This window comes from Drosophila simulans, chromosome X, assembly GCF_016746395.2.
Source record: "Drosophila simulans strain w501 chromosome X, Prin_Dsim_3.1, whole genome shotgun sequence".
NCBI classification, from domain to species: Eukaryota; Metazoa; Arthropoda; class Insecta; order Diptera; family Drosophilidae; genus Drosophila; species Drosophila simulans.
Window position 1 is genome coordinate 19,284,442 of NC_052525.2, and position 10,202 is coordinate 19,294,643.

General features: G+C 42.5%; 1 pseudogene; it reads right to left on the reverse strand.

Annotated features, from left to right (window-relative positions):
• Positions 1-1,859: 1,859 nt before the first annotated feature.
• Positions 1,860-6,129, reverse strand: LOC27206368 (annotated as a pseudogene).
• Between the last annotated feature and the right edge of the window lie 4,073 nt (positions 6,130-10,202).

The following is a 10,202-nucleotide window of genomic DNA, read 5'->3' on the forward strand; positions in this document are numbered from 1 at the left end:
AGAAGGAAACATGTTACGAGTATTGTTAAAGGCATATCTATATCTATCAACATATTCAGATTGCAGTTTATTTTGGCAACAATAACACATAATACATAACTTTTAAATCGTTTCATGTTCGCTTGGGCTAAAGGCGTGCTCTGCTCTATTCCCAGTTGATTGCCACCAAGTCGCCCGGGGATACAAGCACACACCCCACGCCAACCCACTCCATAGCACCCCAACCCCGGAATCCTGGTGCTCCTTAAGCCGGTTCCTGATTTGGCAGCCACGCTAATTTCCAAAAGCCTTGGCCGATGGCGCTTATGAGCTCTGGATCCATGAAGTTCGCATTACGTATGTAAAATAGTGCAGAAAACCCCCAAACGAACCCGAGCCCAGGGTCCCAATCCTCGTGTTCCAAACCCTTGGACACAACTTACGCACTTTACATACAGTGCGGGGAGGGAGGCGGTTGGCGATGTGGGAGGAGTGAGTCGGTGGTGGGTGGTGGGTGGCAGGAGGCTGGGCAATGTCCTTTATTGTAAGTTAAGTTGCTGCCCACACACGCGTGTGTGTGTGTGTGTGTGTGAGTGAGTGTGCGTATGGGAGGGGGTGGCCTACGGCTTGCCACTCGCCTTTCTTCGTCCGTTTCATGTGTGCTTGAAATTTAAAATGCTCTGTGGAAATTGGTTTAGTCCTGTATGTGTGTGCCCAGTGTGCGTATGTTTGTGTGTGTGTGTGCTTAGGGGGTGAAAGCATACACATACAAGAATGTCAGGTGGGCGTATGTATGTGTGTGTATGTATGTGGCCATTGGTTTTCCTGCATAAACATAACAAAAATATAGCCAAATATGCCACACTCGACTTGAGATTCTCAATTGTAAACTACGAGTACATGTGCATTGAAATATCGAAATATAAATATTAAAATTTATTTACTTGTGCTCTGTAATTTGAAAATGTTATATTGAATGTTATATAGTTTTTAATTCAATGGATATAATAAATTATTGATCTATACGATGTTTCAAATAGGAAGGACATTATTGAGTGCCAGAAAACAAAACGAGAAATGCACACATATTATTTTTCAGTGAACACATTTTCCAAAATGGGCGCCAAGTGCTGTGCGTTTTGCCCCACTGTGCGCGCCGCACGATTGCCTCGGGCGATTGTTGTTGCCGACTGTGTCTGATAGCGGACCGGATAGTTTGGTTGGCCATAAGTTGTGAGGCGTCCTTTGTAGTTGGCAACCGCATCCCCATTTCGCCAGGCCAAGCTTGTACCTACATACATAATGGGCAAGTCGGCGACACACTTCGAAGGGATTAAATTCTGTTTTAGTAATTAAGTTGAAATTTATAATCAAGCCGAGGGTGGACCAGTTGTGTACATATCCCAGTTTGGCCAACTTCTGGTCATGCGTATGCGTGCTTCTGAGCCACTTTGTCTTGGCCAAAGTAGTTTTCAAGTTCTGCTGCTGCTGCTGTTGCTGCTGCGACCACAGACAAACAAATGGAAAGTGGAAAGTGGAAAATGGAAAATAGAGTATGAGGGATGCCCTCCGCCATCCACGACTCTGGAGTGAAAGTTTCGCCAGCTCTTTTTTCTGGTAACTTTGGCATTCGCACGCCTCAGCGCATTCGCAATCCGAGTTCAAATCCATAGCATACTTTTGCGGGCGGCATGTTTAATTTATGGCCGAACAGCATCCCACAAGCGCATGCATGTGTGTGTGTGTGTGTGTACATGCGGATGTGTGTGTGTAGTTTTCTTTGCGCTCTTTTAAGGTGGACCCAGTGACTTAGTTCCCACAGCGAGGCGGTACATTTGGGTTGAAGTCCTGCCCAGAAATGCAAAATCACGTCGAAATTCTTGTTTTTATTTATTTATTTTTATTCCTTAGCCTGGCAGTGACAAGCGGAGGCGACACTGATGCACTGCAAAAAAAAACACATATTTGGAGAAAATTAAATCATGATTTGCAAAATGTAGCTCATAGATACACAGATTGCAAATGTTAGTAGCATTGTTAAAGTTACCATTGAATTTATGGATGTCCCATGAATATATTTATTATATTTATGCATATATTTTATATATATATATTTATTTATTTTTTAACTAACTAATGCCCTTAGCATTATTTCTGAGTGCACTGGTCGTGGCCAGAAATCAAGCTCAAGCTGGATACACCACCCACCAAACCAGCATCCAGATGGGGTGGACTAAAAGGGTTGTCTTGTCCTTGTCCGCCTGTAACGGCCAGCGAAAGTTTACAGAAGAAAATCATTTGATAAGAAGGACGGCGATAGGGCGAGAGAGAGAGAGGAGACAGCTCGGACACAATTTCCTACTTAAAAAAAAGAAAATCGAAAAGGGGGCATCTGGTCTGTCAACTACATAACATTGCGAATGAAAATTCGGGGGAAAATTTCCCTTCGTTTCTTTTTCCCTGCGCTTTGGGTCGTTTATTTTTTAGGCACAGATACATACAATTGGATTTTTATGTAATTTATCATTTTCCTACTGGCGATTTCTGCTCTGCAGTCGCTCAAAAAGCTTCTTCTTCCAAGGGGTTTGACCATCAAGTCATATGTGAAATGTGGAGTTTGAGTAGCAAACATGGAGCTGCCAAGGGGAAGGAATCGCAATACATAGATGTACATATATATATATATATATATATATATATCTGGGCCTATTTTAATGATATATGCATATGCAGGAACAGGAAGACGAGCTTGCCCTGCCTTTGTGTACTTTACTTTCCCGCAGCAGTTCAGATTCCAGGGCAAATGGCAAGAGCTCGGAAGATATGACAAATTTTGATTGATTAAATATATAGAGCTGCCCGGGGTCCTGATTTCTTTAAAATCATAGATTATATGAAAAGTTGGGACTGCACACAATTATAAAAAAACTCACGTATTGTCTCAAATTGCATGGCCAACAGGAAAATCACGGCATTCCATTCCACAAGGATCTCCTCTCTCAGTAATTCCCTTTCTAATTGCATTCTACTACTACATAAATCCCTAAACAAATCCCTGGTTTTTCGACATAAAGTTAATAGACACCCAATTAAGCAAACACAAACAAGGATAGCTACAATAAACAATTTGTAAAATCAAGAACCAACTTAAGAACAGACGGTTCTTGAAACAAGGAAATAGTTGGCTTGCATTGCAATCTACAGACTACAGAAGACGAGACACTGAAACGAGCAGTGCTTCCAAGCTACTCCTCAGTATGCTCAGCAGAAGCCATCGCCATCTTGGATGCAATAAAATCAGCGCTAAAAAGAAGACTCCCTTTCCACAATAGAAGCAATCAACAACACAACCTTATTCGTCTCAACGATCCGCGACTTGCTCATTAAACATGCTCCTAAAGTCAAAATTCTATGGGTCCCCAGTCACATTGGCATCGAAGGCAACGTATCCCCTTGATAACTATTTCAAACTTCAACCGCACTGATATAAACAAATACTTAAAAGCAATCATTATCAATGACAAAACCAATTACATGAGAAGTGCATCTCCCTTGCATCTCAATCGATAACACCAACATATCATATTAATATATCTAATTATACCGAGAACTACAAAACCTGTGATATACCAAGAAGAGATCTCTTAAAAATCCAGGACACACCAGACTGACCCATGAGCACCGATTCTTCCGGCCAATGCCGTTTCTGCCATATTGACACCATGACAATGACCCACATCCTGGAAGATTGCATCGCCCTCCAATCACTTAGATCCAGCAACTCGAATTCCAAACTATTAGACAACTTAAAAGCCCTAAAACACCTGAAAGCCTCCAACATCTGCTTAAATTTCTGGAAAAAGCCAACATAATCCATTTGCTATAAACACTCTTTCTTAATACAAATAGCACATCTTTGTAAACCCTCAATTGTTAATCACAGTATGTCCTAATATTGTAAATAATTGTAATTGTAATTGTTGTAACATAATACTTCTGATCTATAATCAGATATACATTATATATAATAATACAACTGATCAAAGACAAACTACGAATGGGGAAGATGAGGGAAGCGAACCAAGGAAACGAAGGAAGAAAAGCCCTTTATAATTATATAACCATAAAGAAGGAACTCTGGCTGTTACATGTAGATTAAGACCCTCCTCCAATAACAACTTACTTACATGTAATCCGGAAGAATAGGCCTCTTGACGATGTATCCCCCCGCTGATCCTGACGTAGCGCCCATGGAGGAGGCTAGGAGCCACAAGGACCTCAGCTGATGGATCTGTAAGAGAAGAGATTGGGATCAACGCGAGGCATAATACATAATGGTATTAATCAATACTAGTCCGCAGATCCCTTGATGGCTCTTGCCATTTTGCTCAATAGCAAGGAGTCCGTCTCCCCGATGCCGATCCTTCTCCTTCTGCTGCTCCATTAAATGGTCGAAATCGCACTCCATGTATTGCACGCTTTCCCCGCAGCTATGGAACATGGTCAAAAATCCCTGAAAAAGAAGAGAATAAATAAATATGATATAACAAAGCAAGGCCCAATGTTGCGAGTCTGTGCACTACGTGGGATCCTCCCGGTCCTGTTACAATGACCAGGCATCCAGATGCTAGCAAAGTGGCATCTACGAACGGCGCCTCCAAGCCACAGTCATCCTCCAGGTGCATCCAAATGCGTCTCAACAAGGGCTATGATTACCCATTCCTTGGCATTCCTTGAATGTCGAACGCCGTCTCCATGCCACAGTCATCCTTCAAGAATATTAGCTGGTGGCGCGCGGTGCTCTTTTCCCACGGCCACTTTCTCCAGACGACAGCCTTAACGACCATATCCCAAATGCAACCTGACGAGAAAGGAAATCATTAAATTGAATACAAGCCAACGGACACGATGCAATCAAATACACCGTCTCCATGCCACAGTCATCTGTGGTCTTCGTGGACCGGGGACCGAGGATCGGCGCACGGCTGCTGCTCGCCAAAATGCATAAATTCTCTGGCCACGATCTCCAGGCGGTAGCAGTAAGGGATCTCCATTATACAATATGTTTTTAACCACAAAAACAGGACCTTCCATCTCACCTGCCCGTCTACGGATGGCGAGACGTCTTCCGGGATGTTGAAGAAGTGGCGCACCTGCTCGGGAGTCTTCCCCGTAATCATACTGGTCAAAAACTTGTGGATGAGTTTCATTGGGCCCTTGATCTGCAGTTGCTTGGCGGCCACTATGATTTCGAGCAAGATCCTAAAATTGACGAGCAAGAAGATGTCGTCATAAATGGACGTGTCTCACCTCTTCAGCCTCCGTTTCCAGATCTTCATCGTCTTAATGGTGATCGGCCCAGCTCAGAATCTTGCCTAGGATGAGCCCGCTCACCGGAGCGGAGAGGCACGACGGCATTCTCGTCGTCCTCCACGGCAAAGCACTCCAACATATTCTCAATGGTTACGAAGAGCTTGGCGACTCGGACTTCCGTCGGAAAGATCATCGCATCCGAGGACTCAAGTTTGATGGTGGGAGCATCCATTTCCATTTCCATTACTTTAAAAAAGAGAAACAGAAGAGTCAGATGATGGGATGATGAAAGACCACGTGGCGCCTAGACGCTTCGAAAGTTCAAAGAAAACGAATAAAGAATAGAGTGACCAGATGGGACCACTGCGAAAACATCGTCGTCAAGTGTTTACACACTAGAAATTGGTAGTTTTAACATCAAGAACTGTACATTCGCTTTAGCATTCTTATTGCGAATTGCGTGCTTTGTGTTATTTATTCGTAGTAATAGCCCTTTGTAGCTATTTTATGAATTATAATATCCATATGAATGTTTGCTAAGTGCTCAATCAAAAAGTTCACAATACTAGTTCCGGAACCCTGTGGAAGATTGCTTTAACAGAGAGTACTGCTTTATCACGCAGCAATTGAACTGCTTAAAAGATGGCACGTAGGCTAACTTACGTAGTACGTAGTGCAGGCCTTACTCGATTTCAACTAAAGTTAAGGTAAAAGACATTATAGTCGTTTTGAAACAAACTTTCATTACGTGGGCGCACCTGGAATCTGTTTGTTGAATCTAACTAACTCTATTTGTTTTATTTTTTTTTTTTATTGCCTTACGGACAGACGGAACCATAATGTTCCTTGAAGGTAATATAACTTGGAGTAACTCGAACCGCTTAGCGTGATAAAGGTTGGAAAACGTTCACTATATTTGATTTTACTTGTATCAAGTCTTAGCAACGGCTAATTACAATGCATGCCCAATGCCTATGGTTCCTAATAGTTCTGGGAGGTGAGAATATCCCTTTCCAATGGACATAAACCCACTTGGACTCCTCCACTCGCATCCCGTCATAAACTTGCAGCCTGCGTTTTTGGCACAACTCATTTCCGGACGAGCCAGATAAGCCCGTGATTCGTGGTCTGTGGCGCGTGGGTTTCCCGGAACAGCGGGACCGTTGCATGCCACCAGCTCACCACCCGGACACTTGGCACTGCCCCCGCCCAGGACAATCTGTCCACCTTATCATGGTAATAACTGTAAGCACGTAAGCCTGGCCGAAGGGGGTGATTTCGTATTTTTCTTTACATTTCTTTGCCCGCCTATTTTTTGTTTTTTTTTTCTTTTTTTTTTTCTGCCGACGCAATTTTTGGTAACCCTTTCGGGCACTTTCACCCACCTCCGCCGCAGCGCTTTTCTTTTAGAGATTTTCGCTCGTTTTTTATGTGTGTTCCTGTATTGTTGTTTGTACATTTTCTATATAATTTTGTGAGTTTGCTTGCCTTCGCTCCTTCATTCCTTGCTCCTCATCCGTTCTTATTTTTTGTGCTGGTCAGCTTTTCTGCACGCTTGGCAAACATCGCAAAAAAAAAAAAATAAAAAAAAAATAAGGAAAACAGAAAAGGGGGCAGGAAGGGTAGAAAGGCTTTTTAAGGTTCAGTTGGGCGGGGGCGGTGTTCAGAAAGCCATAGCCAATTGTCCAAGCGAATATTGTACGATTTGCGTGTACAGTGAACACTACGAGGTAAGGTATTTTTGTCATAGTGCGGGTACATCTTTTTTTTATTTATTAAACGAAATTATTTAATTGGCCTTCTTGAGCAACTTAATCTAATTTCAATATCAATTTAAACGATTCTTAATATCTAAGTTATTTACAAAGATTATATGATTATGAGTATTAAAGAAGTGGAATGTTAAGGCAGTAATATCTGGAAGATTATAATTAAGTAGGATTTATGTGAAGATGAGAGCATTGAAATTACCCAGGTCCACCAACACGTATGGTCACATGAGCGGAGTGTGAATAATGGTCAGATAACTGACCATAGAGGATAATAACTGCTCTAAGAGTATTTAATTTCAAAAAGACTATTTTCCAATCTAAAATTTCACTATGGATTTGCGCACTAATTTTTGATTTGGCAAGCGTTTACTGTACCGCGTGTGTACAGTACTTTTCATATTTTTTGCACAACCTCCCCTCACCATTTTCTCAATCCCTTCCCCTGCCTTTTTTCCTCCCACACCCACTGATTTTGTTACATTTTTGTTCACTTTCGTTTTTGTTGTGTTGCGTTTTTTTTTCATATTTTTTTTTTTTTTTGTCGAAAGGATTCGTGCGAAACAAAAAGACTGCCCATCGCTGACCACCCATACAACTCCCCTCCCACACACACACACACACACACACAAGCATTTCTTCGGCCTGACACACGCCACGCACACTTGGGTGTCTTTATCACGGAGAAAGGGAGAAAGTCGTAGTGGGGGTGGGGGTGGTGGAGAAAGCGCGCGGGAAAGGGACGCAGCGAGCTCAACCCTGAAGCAAGGACATTGACGATGTCCGTTCGGCCGTCCAGGATGGCTGGCTGTTTCTCCTCGTCTTTTTTTTAGCATTTTCCATTTTCTTTTAATTCAGCCTAGCCCCCACGCCCTTGCCCGCCCACTGCTTTTCTTTTGTTGCGATGAAGAAGGCGGAAAAGGGAAAATTGTAAATTGAGTTACGCATTCTGACAGTTTGCATTACGATCTCTAGTCAACCCCGTCGCTACACAGAGAACAATGGAATCCGAATCTCTGAGATACCTCAAGACAATCTTCTGGCCAAATATGGCAAGTTTCGCTCTCTTGGGAACTGGATTCTTAAAAAGTTATATATTGTATTCGAGTGCGTAAACTCTTTCTTTCTGATATAAATGTTTAAAACTATCCAATCTGAATGAATATGATAAGTTAATCAAATGCTTTTTGCTACTTACTTTTTTCCCAGCACTTATAGTTTCCGATTAGTTTGGATGCATTTTCTTTTGTGTAGGACCTACCTACACCTCCCTCCCTCCCCCATCCGCCCACCGGTCACACATTATGGACATGTGTGTGTGTGTGTGTGTGAGCATGGGCTATCTATCGATCTACTTTACTCTTCATTGGCATTATTCCAGCTTCGTCGTCGTCATCAATTGAATTCGTTTCATTTCGATTCGTTTGAATGAATTTCGCTTTGGACTTTTGCTGATGTTTCCAGCCATGCCATAACATGTGTGTGTATGTGTGCATGGGTGCAAGTGTGTGTGTGTGTGTCCGTCCAGCAGGGTCCTTTTTTGCTGACATGCTCGAAGGACTTCGCATATTTAAACATATTAAATATCAAAGGACAACCGCCCCGGCTCCCAATTCTGCTCACATTTCGCATGACCATCTTCTTTGGCAAACTGATGCCCGATGCCTCAGCCCAATTAAATTTGCATCATTTGTCATGGCAACGGGCGGTTAATGGCGTGCCAGGAGGTGGACAACTCGATGCCAGTGCCTTCCGTGGCCCAATCCAAGCCTAATCAATGCATGGGTCTAACCTTAGATGAGGCTCTTCTTTGGAGTCGGATCGGAAGTCGGAGGAGCCACTGCAAATCAATCATAAAAGGTAGCAATTAATAAATTAATCGAATTTTGTGAAATCCCAAGGCCCAAAGCTAATAACATACTTATGTATCTCTTGCAGTCATTTAAAATTATTGTATTGTTGCGAACGATCAAAAATATCAACATATTTAATCTAAATACCCTTTAAATCGAGTAAAGTTTAGTCCATTAGAGTGCCCATATATAGATAAGCTTTGGATTTTGATTTGTAGGTGCATTTTAATATTTCAAAAACTATTTCAAATTGCTTTCCATAAAAATCTGTAGGAATGTGCCCCGAAATATAGGCAACACTTTTGCCCAAAATCAGCTCGCCTTCGCTTGCGACTCATTTGCTTGCAACAACTCGGAATATCTAACTTTCGAACCCTTTTTTTCGTGAATAAATGGTTTCCCCTATTTTTGTCAAAATTCAATTAAAATTGTTTAACTTAGACGAGGACGTAGAAAGTAAATACAACAATCTTACATTATACATATGTATATCAAATTGTATAGCAAAAAATAAAAAACGAAAGAGTTACAGCGGCGACGTCGACTGCGACGCGGCAGCGCTGCAGCAGCGGGCATTTCAAACAAAGGACAACATAACGAGATTAACACACACACACACACAAACAGAGAGCCACCCCGAAAAAAAGTAAAAATGCGAAGCAAAATCAAATAAAAAACACAAAAAATAGGCGGAGAAGCGAGAGGCATGTGAGAAGAGAGCGAACGGGGAGAGGAATTGAGAAAAAATAAAACCCGCTTAAATTAAGCCCACCTACTGGCCACCATCAGAAGCCACCACCCAACTCGGAAGCACCCGGAACCCACCCAAAACACCCAAAAGCACCCACAAAAGGAAGCTGGAGCTGGAGCTGAATTTCCAGCTGGACAGCAAACGCACGAACGGGTTGAAGGGTTCGCCGCTCCGAGCATCGAACACGCTGATGAGGATGCGGGTGGGGGAGGAGCAGGAGGACCAGGAGCACCAGGACGACCAGAGCGACCAGGACTACCAGGAGGCAGGGGTCAGGTCAGGAGGTGGTGCCGTTCCGCCCGCCGGCACTTGCCAATTTAAACAGGATCGAATGCCACGACTATCCGATACCCACTAGAATCACATATGTATGTACATAGTATATATCGGGCTTAAAAATATAACAAACAAAATATATTGGGATTTCAAAACCAGCTTTGTGGTTCAATAAAATGTCAGCCTCTGTCTAAAAATAAGTATTATTTTAAACATTTATATTTTGAAAATATTTACAAAATGTAGCGAACTTTGAATCAA